The sequence below is a fragment of the Triturus cristatus genome, chromosome 10, assembly GCF_964204655.1.
Source record: "Triturus cristatus chromosome 10, aTriCri1.1, whole genome shotgun sequence".
NCBI classification, from domain to species: domain Eukaryota; kingdom Metazoa; phylum Chordata; class Amphibia; order Caudata; family Salamandridae; genus Triturus; species Triturus cristatus.
In genome coordinates this window covers 1,100,437,776-1,100,457,755 of record NC_140593.1, presented here as the reverse complement: position 1 = coordinate 1,100,457,755, position 19,980 = coordinate 1,100,437,776, and the positions used below count along the sequence as shown (strand labels likewise).

At 43.1% G+C, this 19,980-nt stretch overlaps 1 long non-coding RNA gene across 2 annotated transcripts in view; it reads right to left on the bottom strand.

Annotated features, from left to right (window-relative positions):
• LOC146796647 (uncharacterized) overlaps positions 1 to 18,480 on the bottom strand; it is a 256,000-nt gene extending 237,520 nt beyond the window's left edge. For both annotated transcript variants that reach the window (XR_014969946.1, XR_014969945.1), the window contains exon 1: positions 18,302 to 18,480. This is a non-coding gene — a long non-coding RNA (uncharacterized LOC146796647). The remainder of the gene's footprint in view (positions 1 to 18,301) is intronic.
• Between the last annotated feature and the right edge of the window lie 1,500 nt (positions 18,481 to 19,980).

Sequence of the window (19,980 nt, the reverse complement as noted above, 5' to 3'; positions counted from 1 at the left end):
GCACCGCGTGCTCACTGTGCGCGCACCATGCGCGCACGGAACGAACTGCGTTAAGTGGGTGCGCACGCCACGAATTGCGTAAAGTAACTTAGCAGCTGCCAGGCCCTGCTTCCCCACCCCGTGTGCAAATGGTGCCCGTAGGACACCATTTGTGCATGGCATATGTTTATTTGAGAAAAAATAAATGCTTACATTTCACAACGAAGCGCATAGTATGTCCTCCATGTGCGCACGGTGCGCGAAGCGCATCGTGCGTACATGGCCCATCCACGGCACTAACTGCGTAAAGTGGGCGCGCAGTGCGCGAAGCGCACCGCGTGCTCACTGTGCGCGCACGGAACGAACTGCGTTAAGTGGGCGCGCACGCCACGAATGGCGTAAAGTAACTTAGCATTTAAAAAAACGTACAAATTCACTGAAAAAACCATAGGTTTCACACACGTTATAGTTAGGAATTAGCATTTAAAAAACCTTGCAAATTCAGTGAAAAAACCATAGGTTTCACACATGTTATAGTTAGCTGGACATTTTACTGATAAAAAACCAATGAAATTCCCCCGTTATAGTTAGTGCAGGCAACTATAACTCACGCGACCGCAATCCTCTGCTGATGCTAATACTGTATTTAGACAATTATTTGCCCATGTCTTCTTCCATTAAATTTTAGCTTTACATATATTACAAATATTTTTTTTTCATAAAGACACATATGTCATCAGCAGAGGATTGCGGTCGCGTGAGTTATAGTTGCCTGCACTAACTATAACGGGGGAATTTCATTGGTTTTTTATCAGTAAAATGTCCAGCTAACTATAACATGTGTGAAACCTATGGTTTTTTCACTGAATTTGCAAGGTTTTTTAAATGCTAATTCCTAACTATAACGTGTGTGAAACCTATAGTTTTTTCAGTGAATATATATATAAATACATACATACATGCATGCATGCATATATATTTATATCTTCGCTTTAAATGGTGTAAATCCATTCATTAGTTTCTGAGAAATTCACATTTAAAAATCATTATATGTCTGGTGACCACAGTGGATCCGCGAACCCTCCCGAGCACGAGCTTGATTCTGATTGGCTGCCAACACTTCAAACTAAGAAGTGTTAGCAGCCATCATGTGAACCGAGTCACAAGAAACAAGGCTAAAGAACAAGAAAAGGGGGCAGGGTAGAAACACCATCACCCCCTAGACCTGGTCACGGGGTCCCACAGGGACATCCAAGGCCAAAAAAAGCATGTAAAAAACAATTTCAGCGAGATTCGCGAATCCTCCAAAAAAAATGAACCGTGGTGTCCCGCGCTTCGTTTTAATGAACCCCAGGTGGGCCAGGTCCCGGGGGCAATATGCAAAATATATGTGGGGGCTGTGTGGGCCCCTGCAGCACTGGGAACCCCCACCTCCCCGGGGCTTTATTAATTATGCACAGGGCACACAGTCCCCCCGCAGCCGCAGGTCTGGGGACCGCCACCTCTTTGGGCTTTTCTTAATTTATGGCGGGGCCTCCCTGGGGCTTTAGTTAATTATCTGCGATGGCCTCCTGGGCTCCCCCAAGCCCCAGGGACTGCCACCTCCCCGGGGAAATTATGAATACTAAGTGTGGGGGGGGCTCCCTGGGGCACTAATTTTTGAAATACGGGGTCCGTTGCAGATCCCCGGCCCCGGGGACCACCACCTCCCCAGGGCTTTGTTTATGTTGGGAGAGGGGCTGCACCTCCCCCCTCCTGGAGCCCTAGATGGCCCTGAGGAGCGCCACCCCCCAGGTCCAGCTCCAGTAATGTCCAGGGGTACCACCCTCGGGCCATTGCAGTTTGCAATGACAGGGTGGGAGCAGTGCTCCCGCCCTGTCTTTGCAAACACTGCTTTGCTACGTGGAATCAAGAGTAGGAAAACTGCTCTTGCTTCCATGAAGCTAAGCAGATTGCTTTTGGACAAGGGGAGCTGCATGTTAGCAGCTCCCCTTAACCAAAAGCAATGCCGGCTCCCGCAGGAGCCGGGGAGCTGGTTGGGACCGCAGGGGCATTGGGGCTCCCCCAGAGGTCTCAAACATGAGGCCAGGTCCCGGGGAATGCGGCCCCTGGGGCCAAAAGTGGCCCAGGGAAAGGGGGCCATGAGGCCCCCACCCCCTCCCATAAAATAAATAAAAAATAAAAGAGGCAAAGCCCTGGGGGAGGGGGTCCCCAGGGCCGAAAAAGGCCTCAGGAGGGGTGCCACGTGGCCCCCCTCCTTTAATTTTAATTGCAGTGGGATTGCTGAGAGGTGGTCCGAGGTCACGCCCCTTCTTACACCACTCTGCAAATGTGCCTCTTGGGGCATTGCTGTTAGGGCGAAGAGGTCCTCTTGTGTCCTGAGGATCTCAGGAGTAAAGTGGACTTCATCCCCCGAGCATCAGTGTGCCATGAGGCGCGATTGCAGAGTGGTGTAAAAAGGGGCGTGGCCTCAGACCACTCTCAGCAATTTAGCTATGTGGGGCTTACTGGAGGTACCTGGGGGGCTAGTTGTCCCCCAGGGACCCTCAGAATTCAAGGGGAATTAATCCCCCAACCCAGAATGTGCCAGGAGGCGTGTTTGCAGAGTGGTGGAGAAAGGCGGCATGGCTTGTGTCCCCCAGCTGTGAAGGGGACTTTAATCCCCATCCAAGAGGGTGCCAGGAAGTGTGATTGCAGAGTGGTGGGGAAAGGGGGCGTGGTCTGCTATGAGAACTTAGCAATCCTACTGTGTGGGACTTACTAGAGGTATTAGGAGTGGTAGTTGGGGGTCAACTATCCCTTCTGTTACCTTCAGTAATTCCCGACAATGGGATTGATAAGAGGTCTTCGAAAGCCACGCTCACCTTTCTCCACCACTCTGCAAACGCACCTCCTGCCACAGTACTGGTTGGGGGATGAAGTCCATTTTACTCCTAAAGGACTTTGGCAGCCAAGTAGCCCTCCTGGTACCTCCTGTAAGTCCTACGCAGCAGAATTCCTGAGCGCAGGTCAGAGGCCAGGGCCCCTGTCTGCACCACTCTGCAAACGCGACAACTACATTATAGTTAGAAATTAGCATTTAATAGCCTTTAGAAATTTACTGAATAAACCATATGTTTCAGGGACGTTATAGTTAGAAATTAGCATTTAAAAAAACCTTAGAAATTCATGGAAAACAAACATAGGATACAGGGACGTTATAGTTAGAAATTAACATTTAAAAAACCTTAGAAATTCGCTTAAAAATGTGGTTTAAAGGACGTTATAGTTAGAAATTAGCATTTAAAAAACCTTGAAAATTAGCCTTTAAAAAACCATGAAAATTCACTGAAAAAAACACAGGTTTCAGGGACGTTATAGTTAGTTGGACATTTCAGTCGTACAAAACCAGAGGAATTCAGCTGTTATAGTTAGTTGAGCTAACTATAACTCGCACCCCAGCAATGCACTGCTGATGACGTCACTTATTACATCACTCATGACATGGTCAGTAACATCTCACATCTCCATTAGGTGGTTCATGGCCTTATTGTTTTGTGGACAGCTCCTTGTTCTGGGTTAAGCATGAAATATGTCAGGGGTTGATATAGTTTGTTGAGGCTTCTTCACAAATATTCATTGTGGCTCCCCAAAGGTGACAAAGTGATGTTCTTATAGAAAGAAAAACAACCATCAGGTTATCATTCTTCAGAAATCATAGTGGTTTGAGAAATGTCTTATTTAAGTGACAGTGTGTTCCAGGATTTTACGGTCTGTCCTAAGACAGAAGCCTCACCCATGTTGGAATTTGTGAGTAATATGACCTGGTTTTACCTTCCACACTAAAGAGTCCATATGCATCTGTTCTGTATGGTGACGCTTGGGGCGCTGATTCACAAAAGCATTTAAGAGTATGAAAGACATACAGGAGGAGTGCTCTTTGCATGCATGTTTTCGTGAAGCAGCCTGAAACATCCAGCTTCCGATAAGAAAAACTGCAAGGAGGGCAAGTCCTTTCTATAAGTTCTAATAGCACATGGCATGTCAATTCCCCTGAATTACCTGAATATACACATTTTATTATCATGTAAATGTTTTGCGGGCCTATGCACAAAGGCATGTAAGGCTAAGTAAAAGAGTACGACAGCAGCACCTCTTTACTTGTTCCAAAACATATTGTGAATAGGCCCCTTTGACATTACTTTGTGACATAAGTGCTTACAAAGCAGTATGTAGCATAGTGCGTAGAGTTAAATGCTTACAGGCTTAGCCATGCCAGATGACCTCAGAAATGTTGCTTTGCATCTGTCATGTGGCCTAAACATTGTTTACAAAACGATTGCTTTTTTTTAGTGTAGGCTAAATATTAGGGGCCCGATTAGGAGTTTAGCGGTGCGGGAGCGGACCGTCATGCCGACGGCCCGCACCGCTAAACCCATGGTCTGTCCGCCTGCCGGAATGCAAGTTTCCTTGTGTCTGGCAGGTTGTTTTTGTCATTCCCATGGTGGTGCATCTGTAAAAGGGCTCCACAATGGGTACGCCAAAATAATTCCTGCTCGGCATGGACTTGCCCTGCAGGAAATCGGGTGCATGCACATGTTGTGCCCCTCTGCATGCACTCCTGTGCACGTTGTTTGCTGCCTCTACACTGCTGCCCCTGGTGGCATCCGCACAGCAATGGCAGTCTGACTGCCCTATTGGTAATAGGGTGATCTGAGTGCCGGTGTGGACCACCAGACTCGTAATCAGACCCTAAGTGTCATTCACTTTATGAATCCTCACAGATGACAGACATTCGGTAATTTTGATGTCAGTCATAATGAGCAACAGCATTTTGTCTGTTTATGTCTAAATCTGCATCAGAAATAGGTGAAAATTGACATGAAAAGGGGCCTTCCCCAGCTAGTAAAGTAAAGCAGTAGAGCAGGATGATAAGTAGATTGTATATCTGTGCTGTATAGATAAGGTGACTATACTAAGTCTGCTATATGTACTGGGCTATGCAGGTGACATTCCAAGGAACCTCTGACCCTAGCAAACCCTGGAGTCCGAGACCTACCACAGGGAGCTTGGGGCACACCATAAGGGGGTGGGGTATGTCAGCCATGGTGAGAATGATTTCCCTCTGGTTCTCTGTAGGACCAAGTTGCATCAGGGATGAATCTGTGTGTCTCTCAGAATATGTGGCATGAAGAGAAGACTTGGCCAGTCCTGGAGGGGGGTTGTTAACTGCATCCAGTGCCATGAGGTTCTCTAATAATTTACCATTGCCCCTGTTTTAGTTGTTGCAGACGTATGGTACCTTGTGAAACCTTTCTCCGTATTACAAACATTATAATGTATGTGCTGCCTGAAGAGACCACAAAGATAATACTGAACAAGCCGACATATAGGGTCTGAATCCTGTAATCAAAATAACTTAGAGTGACATATTGTTTATTAATAGACTCCATCTACTAAGGCTACTTTTCTCGCCATAATCCCAAATTCAAATTTAATAAAATGTCTATGTAAAGAAGGCGAGCACTATTAAAAAAATCACAACCCCATGAGAAACGGAAGGCCTCATGGGCATGCAATTAAGGTTGCGTATGTTCACCATTAACTAAACATTGCGCCATCTTGGCAAGGGAGCCACTGTGGCACATTTTTAAGATGCATGGTGTAGAAATTAGAGAAATTGCGTATTTTTCTGAAAAATGTCATGAAATTTGAAGACGAGTTTACAAAATTACACTTTCAGGGCCAACTGGGGACATATCTTGGGTAAAAAGTTGCACAAAATGCTGGCAGGAGGCCACTTTGAGTACAAGGTGTTCTCGGTAAGACTCTTTCTTTTTGAACCAGTTTCACGCCATGATGACAAACTGTAAGGCAACATTTTGAGAAATTTTGTAAAATAAGTGAATTGAAAAAAATTCCAAATTTCATCAGAGTAATTGAAAGTTGGCCGAGGTCTAACAATATAGTACCCCATACACATCATCTGAATAAAATAGCAAAAAAATGATCCTTAGAAACCTATTTGTTTTCTCTTTGTTAGACCTGGCATCCTTGGCCTGGTTTCCCCTGACTTTTTGCCTCTACCGCCTGTATTTTTGATGCTGTGCTGGATTTCGTTTTTGCTGGCCTAGATGCTTTGGGCACTTTGCCACTGCTGATCAGTGTCAAAGTGCAAGTGCTCCCTGTGTAAATTGTGATTATGATTGAGTCTCCCTGATTGTTATATTTGATTTACTAGTAGGTCCCTAGTGAAGTGCACTAAGTGTGCCAGGGCTAGTAAATCAAATGCTACTAGTGGGCTTGCAGCACTGATTGTGCCACCCACATATGTAGCCATGAAAAGATGTCTGAGGCCTGCCACTGCAGGGCCTGCACGCGGTTTGTTAACTGCCATGTCGACCTGGCAAGTGCACCCACCGGCACCAGAAAACAAAGGATTTTGTAGTATAAATATTGGGGGCCAAAACTTTAGATCATCCCTGGAATTCAAGAGGACCCTCTGCCAAGGAAAAGAGCTGGAGAGACTGAGAAGAAGTACGGCCCCTTTGTTGTGTGCTATGTGGACTGTGGAGTCGGCCTGCAGTTGCTGTTTCTGCCAAGGAAAGGAGAAGGACTTTACAATGTGCTGTGTTCCCTGCTTGAAGGACTTGGCATGGCAGTTCAGTCTGGATTGTTCCTATTGGAGCAGGAGCAATTCTGATTTGCATATGGCAGGGTGTAATCGGATGTGGTATTGTGGGGAAAAACCAATGGGCTGGGATGTGGCTCCAAGTAAATACCGGTACTTGAGAGTAATTCAAACACCCCACCCATTATTTTTTATTATATATACATTGGCTGTAATCATTTGTTTATTGTGGTCATTCATGCACAATGACGGCCAGGGCTGGTAGAATGCTTGCAATGGTGCAATGATGGCTATTCTTGACATCTGTATATTGCTATACATGTCTGTTTCCCCTGCCGGTGAGATTGGAATAACCGGTCTACATTTATCAATGTCTTGACCCAGTCATTGATCCATTCACGCAATCATCCACTCATCAAGCCATCCATTCATGCATGCACATATTCAGCCATCCCTCCATGCACTCATGCATCGATTTACTCATGCACTTCATGACCTATTATCCATGCCCCAGTCACTCATTCATCCATACACACGCTCATCCAACTTACCATTACTCATTTCTACATTCACCTCCACAATCAATCGCTTGTCAATCAGGAAAGAATCACTTTCACTTATAAAACCACCACTTGGTTTTATGAGTGCTTGCTTTCCAAATGCTTTTAAGGGGCATATTATCAAGCCAGGCGATAAAATTATCGCCGCTTTAATATGCTCTATGGAATTCCAATTGAAGCCCATGTTAAATGTGAAGGACGTCTAACATGGGCTTCAATTGGAATTCAATAGAGCATATTATCAAGCTCATTATCCCATTATTATAATTTTATCGCCTGGCTTGTTAATATGCCCCTAAGTTCGTTAACCACCCCCATGAGAGAAGCGTAGGTTTCAAACTCATAAGAGAGAAGCGTAAGTTTGAAATTCAAATGAGAGAAGTGGAAGTTTGAAACTCAAATGAGAGAAGCGGAAGTTGCAAGCTCACATGAGAGAAGCGTAGATTTCAAACTCCTGAAAATGCCTGGAATGGTGGGTAAATGGTGATTTGGGACTTTTCTAATTTCATGTGAGCCACTTGCAGCCTTAAGAGCACCGACATATAGGTTGAAAAAAATGTGCTTGCTTGGTAATCATCTATTGATATTAAAGGTTGAAAGCAAATTCACAAAAGGTCAAACTAATTTGTCTTACTTTCATAAGGAAAAATACCATCAGTTGCAGGCTATTTTCTGCACAAAATCCCACTCTCTCATGTACTAGAAGAGGCAAAAGTTCACACTTTTCTTTGGGAGAAGGGTAATTGCCCCTCCCTAAATGATTCTTTTGAAAAGTACAATTCCAGACATAAAACTCCCATTTATTGATGCGAGCATCAGAGCCCTGTACAACCACATGAAAGAGTAAAACAATTTCAAAGACAGACTGAGGCTGGGAGAACAATTATGGGATGTCAGAAAAGAAAGAAACAATCTTACAGTGACTTAAAAAACACTCTAGCTGTTGCGAGAGCCAGGAGTTTCCAAATCCTCAAGGCAGCCATCCAAATGTACCATCCACCCCAGGTAGGATGTGAAAATATTGACTTTCAAAGGCAGTGATTAATTATAGAACAGATGGATAATCATCACTACAGATGCTGTGAAGACTGTGAAGCACTTTACAAACCATCACTTGTATTTTATGCCCTCTCTGAAAAGAGTAAACCAGGCAGAGAATGGAGTAATGTTGTAAAATGTTAATGACTATTTCTGCAGCACTTTAAGCACCAGTTAATGCCCTTTCAACAGAAGTAGCTAGTGTGTCCATCACATGTCTGAGAGTGCTGGATCCTAGCCAGATTTTCAGGATAACCCTTGTATACATAAATGAATTTCATTAGATTCAATGCATGCAAATTTCTATTATGCTAATATTGTGGATATTTGGTAAGGATCCGATCCTCCTGGTTTAGGAATTTCTGACAGCCTTGTCACAAAGCTTGGATCAGATTTCCAGCTCGAAAGATGAACAAGTTGGTACATTCCATGGGGAAAACTCCCATCGTACATCTCACGTGTGCCAGAATTTTCCTCCAATAGTCAATCAGAATTTTGGTCCAGCATTCCACCGCTAGACCTAGAAAATATTCCAATAATTATTGGGGGACCGTTAAGCTTAAGTGAATGCTTCAGACTCTTTTCTGATCCTACAGTTGTATCATCACTATTTTCAGGTTTGGGCTTTAGTTAAACTATATTCATTTGCTTGACCAGAGCAGACAAACACGAGTTTGCCAGAGACCACAATCCTGAGATTTGTTGCAGATTCCCAAAAAAGTGTTTAAAAATGTGGTGTTGAGACAATGACGCAATTGTTTGGTTAATACCAGCAAGGAGGGGTCAATTCACAGTTCTTTATTCTCTCGGCACTCCATTAAAGAACCAATGTTACCATAAAGGCCACAAAACTTCCTCTGAAAACTTCGGCCTCCGGCTCTCACCCTTTAACAATGATGTGGTCTCACAATAATGTAGCTCTTTAAATGCAGTCTGTTTTGCAACTATTTGGATATCAACTAATGAGTGACCTTACGCATCAATGCAATCACTTTGGAATTGATTCTTTTCACAATTGAAATGTGGGAGAACTATGACTTCTTTTTGAGGATTCCAGATATGGCCTAACTGATTTATCAGGAACATCTTCAAGTTAGTGGCTACAATGAGGGTGTTGCAATAATCAAATTTGTCACCTATCTTGGCTAAATCAAATCTACCCTATACTTCTCCTCCATGTGAGGGTTATCTGGGGTAATAATTTAAGATGTTAGCCAGTTGTTTTGATAACTGTGTTAATTTCACAATCCCTGCCCAGTTTATCATCAAAACGACAGAAGTTGTCTGAACCGTATCATCTTGTGTGATTAAACAGGTACTCACTTAATTTTAATGTACTGTATTTTTTCAGAGGTTCAAAGCCTCTAAGAAATAATTAATTTTTCTCCATATTTTAACTTAAAGAATGTGCCCCAGTCTCACCAACCTATTTCAGCCTTAAAATTATCTTTATGGACAAAAAGCCCTCAATTTGCTCCAGCGGTTTTGCCGGATCCATTGCACGTCTTTCAAGATGAGCGTACAACAATACACAATGCATCTAGGTAGAACACATCACCAACACATGAGCAAAGACTATATTAAGGTAAGCAAAGGGCAAACACATAAAAGTAAGAAAATCATAAGCCTATCCCATCGTGCTGATTTTAAGATGACAACAAAAGAAATATCAAAGTAGGGGTAAAATTTACTTAAAGGGCAATTCCAATCATATACTTTCTTAAAACACCAAAATTAGCAGTTTGGTGACTGGTTACTCCATAACTATTCGAGAACACCCCCCTACCTAGAAATTCGACCCCATTTTTAGGTCTGACATTAACCAAGACCTTATGATTTTACTAAACATATATGTAAGATATACTTACATGAAGGGGCTTTCTTCCAGTTGTCTTCATCCATTGGTATGTTTGGTGTCATTCACACTCTGCTTCCACCCACTACAGCATGAAGCATGAGGCAGTGCGGCAGCTTACTTCAGCCACTGGCTAACTTCACTTTGAATGAGTGCATTTTGATCTTTCACAAGGAGCACATCCACACACAAGGCAGTGTCCTTCTGTGACAGTGTTTTATTTTAACTTGATTATTCCTTTAATGTTGTCTTTGCAGTTAGATCCTGAAGTGATATCATGGCACTATCTACCAGCTTCTCTTGATGTGAACGTAGGGCACATTTCAGCTTTTATCAGTTCATTCTCTTGCTAATACTGTCATAAATTTGTTTGGAGTGGCCTTTGTTTATCTCACTGCTGCTATTTCCCAGCATACCAGCTGTCCATATGAAACTGCTCTTTATGAAGTTATCCTCTTTCTAGTAGGCATGCAATGAAGTATATTTATAACTCTACTCCGGTATGTCATGCTTGTATGTATTGTATCTGTGCACTAGTGCTATTCCTGTAAACCAATGTAGCCTGTATGTCCTGCTTGTTTGCTTTCTAGTTTAGTTCAGTGCTCTTGTATGTCATGCTTATAGAGACATTTAAATGTTATATTTCTAATTGAAGCTGTGCTATTTTTTCCAATTTTGTGATCTATCTATCTATCTATCTATCTATCTATCTATCTATCTATCTATCTATCTATCTATCTATCTATCTATCTATCTGTCTATATATATATATATATCTTGGCTTCAGCAATGTTCTTTTCGGACGCATTTTAGCTCACTGCCTTTTTCAACAATGTTTTGATGGTGATGTCGATAGTTTGGTTGTAATCTTTCTGGTGATCTGGTACAAATGAATGAGTTTTTGGCTCTTTCCTGTAACACTAAAAGTTCCCTGACTCGCAGACATATTGTTATTTTATCCTTGCAATGATATTCACCTATCTGTAGAATCTTCTCTATCTATCTGCCTTTGCAAGGCCTTTCTATTTATTTCACTTTTCATCCCAATCTCTTTGTAATAAAGATTTGCAAAAACATCACAAGTAAATGACAGAGCAAAACAAGAATTGCCAAATCATAAATGCTGGCGGCCTAGTGCCGCACCTATTGGCTTTGCAATGCTTATAAATGGCTGGGTTTTGCATCTCAGGGCTCTCATCCTCTGTTGGGCTATATATGTGTACAATAACATCCATAGACACATGGCCATGAAAAGTTTGAACAATGAGCCCACATGATTGGAGGTGAGTTTAGTACCAGCAAACTTCAGTAATGTGCATCTCAAGGTTTTCATCATCTGTTCAGCATTCTGATGCTTACCATCTACGACGGGTACAAATACCGTCGCTGACATACATATGTGACTATGGAAAGGCTGAGCAAAAATGATATAAGGGAAATCTAGTACCAGCAAAAAGCTGCAACACAACCAATATTCGGGGTATTTTGGAGTACAAGCAAGCTATAGCACTTTGTCTATAACTTAACACGAATCCCTGTTTCTCTCTCTTTTGGATTCTCATGGAGTCAACAACCTGAGTTCTTGTAAACCCTGGTAAACACTATGGCCCTCATTACGATGTGCACCATTGCGGGAAAGGAACTGCCCAATCATGGGTCGGTGGTTCCGCAATACCGATTAGGATGCTACCGCACATAGTGTGGTCGGAAACTTCAATGTTTCAATGGGAGCTTGTGTGGTGGGCTGAAAAGGCCTGCAGCACAAGCTCCCATTGAATAAACATCCCTGCACCGTGTGGCGGTGCATGCCACATGGTGCAGGGATGTTGAGAGGGGCATCATAGGTGCCCCCCAGGGTAGGATGCGGAGGGCCAGGATGGAAAGGGGCCCTGTTAGGTCCCCCCAATGTAGCTTTCCGACAGCCTCTCAATGTCGGACAGGCCTACATGGAATGGCTGTCGGAAACCAACATCATAATCCTGACGGCAGAAACGCCGTCCTGAAGATATTATGCTGACCGATGGGCTCACGTCGGAACTGCATTGGATTCTCCCGCAGGTTTAAACTCTGACCCCTGTCATACTAATACGGCAGTCGGACTTTAAACCCACCATATAGAACAGAAAGCCCCCAACCAGCGGTTGGATGCTTTCTGCCCGGCATCGTAATCAGGCACAGACTATATAAATATAGTTGTATATATGAATGTATATAAGCATGACTGGTTAAAAATTCACAGCATGCTTATGTCCTCACAATACAATACCTAAAAGCAAAAAAATCACTAAATAACACTTACTCAAACTTATAAATAATGCTATAGTCGTAGTTGTCTCCTTGATAGTGTTAATGGCAATGTAATATGTATGCTGACCTGAAAGATCATTTATGGCATTTCTCATTACATCTGTTACATCAAGGAGGCGGTCAGGAGCATCAACCATTATTCATCATACATGTGGCTATGTACTTATGGTGACATCAGTTTCCATAGAAAGGCATATTTCTTTTCTTAATAACTTTTGCACAGTTCAATTAATCTGCAAGAATCCTTCCAATATGAATGTTCATCCACAATGGGTTTGTTATGGAAAGTTTTGTGCACATTTATCAAGCGGGGATCAAAACAAAGGGGAGGGGCATCAAACAGTAAGGTTTCCCATTTTAACTCTCACAGGATTCTTTGCTACTTGATGCAAAAGGTATGGCAGATGGAATTAAATCAAACTTGGCATGAAAGTAGAACTTTACCTAAGGAAGTGCCTTTGCTTAGTGTGGTGGAAATTTGTTTTGTAATTTTTGAGAAAATATCATTTACAAATTGTTTCCTTCTGGGTACAAAGAGGTTAAATTATAGAGATATCCTCACAGGTATATTTTTTAAACTTGCCTATAAATTCCACACTATTTGACAAATTTGCACACACTTTGTCCGATGCTTATCAAGTCTAGTTTCCTCTTGGTATTTTCGAATTGTCTATGGAGGGCACAGTTAAAAGGGAGGGCTGACAAGGGTCATTTGCTAATGAATGTGGCATCTTTTGAGGAATTCACATGAAATGTGGTAGTCATTTAGCATGAGCAGTTTCCAAAGGGTATGGCAAGGTGTATGTAGATCCATCAAGGGAGGCAAAGTTAAAAGGGGGAGCAAACATGTTTTCATGTGCTTATAACTTTGATGCCATTTACAGAATTTGCATGGAATTCCCCAGGCTATTGGCACAAAACAGGAATCTCAGGTTTCATGAAAATCTGACAAGTGGTGGGGGCAAACTTTTATAAAGCAGCATCTAAATATTATTTACTTGCTAATCACAGGTACAGTTATAATGATGTGTACTCACTTAGTAGACAATTACCATTTTTAACTTTGAGTTTCATGCTAATCCACCAAGGAGAGTACATTTAATAGAGAAGTCAAAAAGCACTATTTCCCATTTTGAGTCCTGTTGGAATCTTTAGTTTCTGCTACAGAAAAAAACTAGCATTAGTAAAGCCAACAGATCATGCCTTTAATGTGTGTGATTTGTGCAGTTTTTATTATAATGGAGTGTAATGTGACAGAATGAGTGTGTGTTATTTTAAGCTTGTGATTGTCATTTTTCAAGGCCATTGATGAGGGTGCCATTTAACTTGTCAAATAAATGACTTTCCACAGCTATGTGTCAGGTTTGGAACTTTCCTCATTTGGAGAGCGGAACTTTATTTTTACAGCTATTTTGACTACCGGTTCACTAATAAGGCTGAGTTGGAAATCGGTCCCCCCTTCCCAGGCAGTTTGGGTTTAAAAGATGTGTTACAGTGTGTGTGTGGGGAGAGGATGTGGCCTAATGGACCACAAGACTCTTGGGGGCGTGGCGGTGGAGCTCCAGCCACCGCCGCACTGGTGATCGGACAGCCGCATTATAAATTTGGCAGTCGGACCACCATTTGACCACCGCAACCGGCAGGGAACCGCGATGCCTGGTGGTAGCTTGGTGGTCAGGGGCTCAGAATATGCTGGCGGTGCTGCTGCGGCACTACCATGCATAATTCGAGTTTCCCCACTGCCAGCCTTACATGACGGTCTGCACCGCCATTTAAAAGCTGGTGGTGGGTAAATAAAGGGGGCCCTACAGGGCCTCCCATGCAGGTAGGTGCATGCAGGGGCACATGTTGCACCCCTCAGTGTTGAAGCACGACATGGACATTGCAGACCGTGCCCTGCTGGAACGTGATGTGGCGGTCTCATGGCAGGGCAGTATTAACGCCTGATTGAGCCTTTTTACTACACGGGACCACCAGGCTGTCCGCCTACCAGACAACGATTTGTATCGTAATCTGGGAGGCGGGCATTGCTTGGGTTTGGCGGTGCGGGAGCAGGGCGGTTGGAAACCGCCCCGCTCCCGCACTGCCAAACTCTTAATAAGGCCCGATGTCTTTTACAAAAAAAGATAAGGTTGGTTAATATATTTGTAAATATTTGAAACAGTGGATTAAAATTGGCTTGCCCCTACTACATAATAATAATATTTGATTTCCACAGTGCAAACTGGAGACAGGCATATCTGAGTTTGTCTGGGGTGTAAAAAAAAAGCTGCTTCTGATGCCATGAAGGATTTCATGAATGCAATTTGTGATGTCATCAGTAATTCATAGCCAAGAGATTTGTTTTTTGAAGGGGGGTGGGGTTATATAGCGCAAACTCGACTTGGAAGTATCAGAGCGCTTTACATGAGCACCAGTTGCCTTACAGATGGACGCATTCATTTTGATAGGTGCGGGGAGATTAGTGATTTGCCCAGAATCATAGGATGTTGAGCATCCCTGCCGAGACTCGGTTCCCCAACTTCGAGGTCGACCACTCTAGCCATTAGGCTACATCCTCATCCACATAGGATTGCATTGGTGCCTTAAATGAGTGTAAAAGCTCTAGTGTTAAGAGCTAAAGTGACACCTTAATTTAAGAGCATTCTGCTTGACTAACTGACTGACGTTTTTTCAATTAATCTTTTATTTTTAGGTCTAGTATCAGGCAACTCCTTTTAATTTTACTAAAATTATGTTATTAGGTATAAGTCAGCCCGTTTCATCCATTGGTCTGTTGTCTTTCACATTTTTCTTGCACCCATTACAGCATAAAGCATGGGGCAGCGGGTCAGCCCACTTCAGCCATTGGCTAATTTCACTGTGAGCGACAGCATTCTCTTCCTTCACTGGGAACACATCCATCCACACGCAAAATAGTGCCAGAGGCTACTGTCTAAATGTGTGTTTCTTGAAACCAAAAAAAAGATTTGCTTTTATGCAACAAAAACAATTATATTGGTGGCAACGTGTAGCTCTCCCACTTACGCACGTTTACAAATGGAATAACGAAACAAAGCAAGCACTGGCAAAACCAAAGTGCTGCAGCCAAGCCACCGACATATTAGCTCTGCCAACGCTTGCTTGACTTACTTGCAAAAGTATGGTCAGTTTCTAACTTTAATTTAACGATGTGGTGAACTTCTTTACGCTCTATTTTCTCATTAAGTCGCCTTTGACAGAGGAAGGTGTTGTGCTACAAAAATAATGGCATTGCTAAACTAAAAGTCTCTGCAGCATACATTGCACATACTGGTTTTGTTTCAAAGTCTTTTACAGTTTTGCACTGATGCAAAACTACTGTGCAATCACCCTCTTATGTTCACTGTTCCTGGAATTGCTTGTTTTTCTTTGCTTGTTACTAAGCAATGGGAATCCAGCATTCTGTTACTTCCATTTAATGCTGCACTCGGTCATATTTTCACTTCATTTATAAAGGTTACTGATGTTGCTCGTATTTTAAATGGCAGCTTGTCCTGTGAGCTGCCATAAAAGGATGCACACTTCAATGTACTGGAAAATGTCAGATGCGCTTTGGACGAAAGCAATGTATTTTTCAATGTGAATCTTTATCAAACCCTTTATAAACACAGAGTTCCTTTTGGTTAGCAATTATCAACACAGTTCAAAGAGATTAATTTTACAGCTGGCATGTTTTACATTAGAAAGGTCACAAAGTTCTGGTATTTCATGATAGATTATTTTGAACGATCTTGTTAGAGAGTAATATGGTTGGAACTGAATCACGTGCTCTAAAATTATATATCTTTAAATCATAAGTGGACGTTGTGGTCTAATAATAAAAATAACAGCAATACAAGACATTAATGACTACAAAAAAATGAATTGTAGCCACACAAGAGAATTATATCTGTTAAGTCACCTGCTCAAACAGAGCTAACCACTGCTTAATTTGTCAAATATTCAGTGCCAGTGCCTAACGTTTTCTCAGAAGACCTCTCTGACCTGACGAACTCTGGAGTTGCTGAGTACCAAGGCTGTCTAGTTTTGATTCTACCTTACGCCGCTTTCAACTCCCGCCCTACACTCTCTGCCCCTTTATCTCACTCTTGCAGATTCTTATTCAACCACCGGCTCAAATTAAGCACTGGTAAAGACACAACAAGCATTGGTAAATGCATTAGGTTTCGCCCATGTGATTAATGATAAGCTGCTTTTTGTTGTAAATTATAGCTTGCTGAGTAGTTGTACAATATAAGTTACAGAAAGTCTGGGGAAGTGCTATGACTTGTTTATGTACAAAAATACTATATATTGTGCTGTTACTAGTGGTATAGTGTGGGTTAGTTAAAGCAAAAGTTTGAAAAATGTAATGGAAGAGGGAAATAATTGAATGAATTGATGTAATAGCAATATTATTTGTTTAGAGGAGTTTTGACACATTTTGGGCTTGGTGCCACTGCGCCTGCTACACCATTCAACACATGCCCCTAATGCCTGCAAGATAGCTGCATTTGTGACTTCCTGCTTAAAAGTAAAATATAGCAATATTTGGTGTTTAGAGGATGTATGACAACTTTTATCCCCTGTGCCACTGCACCTGCTGCACCACTCAAATCAAGAGCCTATTGCCTGTAGGGTAACTGCATTTGTGACTGCCTGTTTAGCAGTAAACTATTGCAATATTTGGTGTTTAGAGGGGTTCCTAGAGCGTTGGGCCCCAGTGTCATTGCACCTGCTGCACCACTGAAATCATGACCCTAGTGCCTGCAAGGTAACTGCACTTGGGACGGCTTAGAGCTTTTGGTCTGGGTGCTACTGCAGCTGCAGCACTATTGAAATCATGGCCCTGGTGCCTGATAGATAACTGCACTTCTGACTGCCTGTTTAGTAGTAAAATGTAGCAATATTCAAGGTTTAGTGGGTCCCTCGAGCATTTGACCCTGGTGTCATTGCACCTGCAGCACCAGTAAAATCAAGCTCCTTTTGACATTAAGATAACTGCAAATGTGTCTGCCTGAATAGAAGTAAAGTGTAGCAATATTAGGTGTTTAGAGGAGTCCTGACAACTTTTGGGCCTGGTGCCACTGTTGGAAGTCGTGCCCTAAGGTAATTATGCCTGCTGTGCACAGTTTTCTCATCAAGCATTTTACTGCAAAAGTTGCAGTGATAGTATACATTTTTTCATAGAAGATGTTATCAGTGATGTAATATGTGGGTTAATTAGCTGTGCATGGCAAGGGTGCGAGTTATAGTTACTGTCGGGCATGAGTTATAGTTTCAAGAGACAGCTCTACCTATATCTCCTGCATTTCTATCGTTTCGAAAACCGAACTATAACGTCCTTGTAACCTTTGTTTTTATAGTGAATTATTAAAGGATTTTTAATTATATTTTCGGACTATAATGTCCATGTAATGTCTAGTTTTTTGAGTGAATTTCCATTTTAACGCAGTTGGGGGTTGGCCTGTGGCCAGGCCCTGCAGCCAACACCCCACATGCAGCCAACCACACACTTTGCACGTCCAACCATCTCCTGGGACCCAGGCTTATTACGATTAGGGAGGTGGCACGTAACCTACCCCCGCAGGCCGAATTCTGGCTCCAGGGACCCCAACTACTAGGGTCTGGACAAATTAATAAGGGGGGGCACGCAGCCCCCCTCGCTGGGCTCACATTGGCCCATGGGACGCCATCCTCCAGGGCCCGGCCAGTAAATGTTGGCTGCCCTGGAGCCCACTTAGGACTCCAACCCAATATTTAAAAGGGGGAGGGGAATATGCAGCCCCCTGCCCAGGCCAATATTGGTACTGCCTTGTGCATCACGTTGTGATACGAACTGCCTCTGAAGAAATGCTTTTAAGCATGAAACGCATCAGGCTGTTGAACTTTGTAGCAAAGTATTCTTTCCATTGTGCTGCAGGTCCTACAATTAAACGAGATTTCACCTACCTGTTTGTGGCTCTCCTGAATGGGCAAACTCTGTTGTTTGATGTGTTTACGGCTGGTCCCGGTCATGGGAGAAGCCCGCCACAAGGATGTGGACCGAGTTGGAACCACACGGTAACCAGCGCTAAAGGACAGGAGGTCATTTTGTGGGAGTCACAAGGTGCAGCAGAGTGTAAGAAGGACTCTTTCCATACCCACTGTGGTTTTTTATGTTCGAACATCTGCAACGTGTTGCAGCTCACTTGAGGGTTATTGACGGCCCTACAGGGACCATCAGGCTCAGCGCGAGCCGACGCCCACTGGGGCGGGTGGTTGAAAAGATAAGTACTGCCTTGTGTGTCACGTTGTGATACGAACTGCCTCTGAAGAAATGCTTTTAAGCAGGAAACGTGTGAGGCTGTTGAACTTTGTGGCAAAGTATTCTTTCCATTGTGCTGCAGCTCCTACAATTAAACGAGATTTCACCTACCTGTTTGTGGCTCTCCTGAATGGGCAAGCTCTGTTGTTTGATATATATTATACAATTGTTTGAAGTCAAGCAAGCATTTATGCATGTATTCAATGTGGACACCTATCTACTTTCTATATCCATGATTGTATGTTTTTTTGTGAGCACTGGCACTTTAAATAACAGGAGAAAATTATGAGCATTGTCATGTGATCAAGGCCGCTTGTTCGGCCGAAACGCGTTATGGCAGGCGAGGACTAATAAACTATTGCTGCACTAAATTGTGGTCTACGCTCGTTTTTCTGAAGAAAATTGGACGAGGTGTTGGGATACATGAATTTTGCAATAAGAAGCATATTTTGAGGGAATGAAAATGAGTCCTTGGGACGTGGACAAAGAGCACCACTTTGGAATCTTTAATCAAAGGAGTAATGCTAACATGGAGGGGTTTGGGCAAATAAGAAGAACATTTCAGGAAATATCAAATACATACAAAAGGGAAAATAAAAAGTTTGAACTCCATAAATAGTAAAAAAAACAATGGTCCATTGTCCCACATTAGAATAAAGTCATTCCAGTAAGCCAGTGTGTGTCAGAAACATGTTCCCTGGCTAGGAGGGGGCAGATGTTCCTGGCCGCCCGTGGTCTCAGTCTTCAGAACAATATTCAAATCCACCTCTAACAAGAACATAAAATGGTTGGCCTTGGTAGGAGCAGACACTGAGTTGGAAGACTGAAATAGAGGGATCCTAGGGGATCAGGGATCACAAATGAACTTGGAGACAGGACAACAGGAGGTGCAGTAGGTTGGGGAGGTAGACAGGACATAAGACCAGCTATCAAGGAGGTTATAAGGCCATATAAAGTCCAGAGCTGCTCAGTGGCGGTCTCCCAGCTTATCGGACAACCCCAACCAAGTCCAGAATATTCATTGAGATCGCTCCTTGAACCTCTTTGATTGAGGAGGAGGAAGAGGTGATGCATGGGGTGCATTTGGAGGCCTCAGGAGAATGGGGGCCTCATGAGATAAGGAAGGACTGGGTGTAGGTCCAGATAGAGTGGTGATCTGCTCTTGGGACACCTCAAGTTGGTCTAGGAGGAGGCCCAAGATCTTCCTCCTGATTAGTGATGTCCAGATCCACTGCCGTCATCTTTCCAATTGGCTTTTCAGCCTCTGCATGGAGTCTCTTGGAGACCAACTGTGTTGGTCTCCAGACAGGAGCCTTATCCCTGA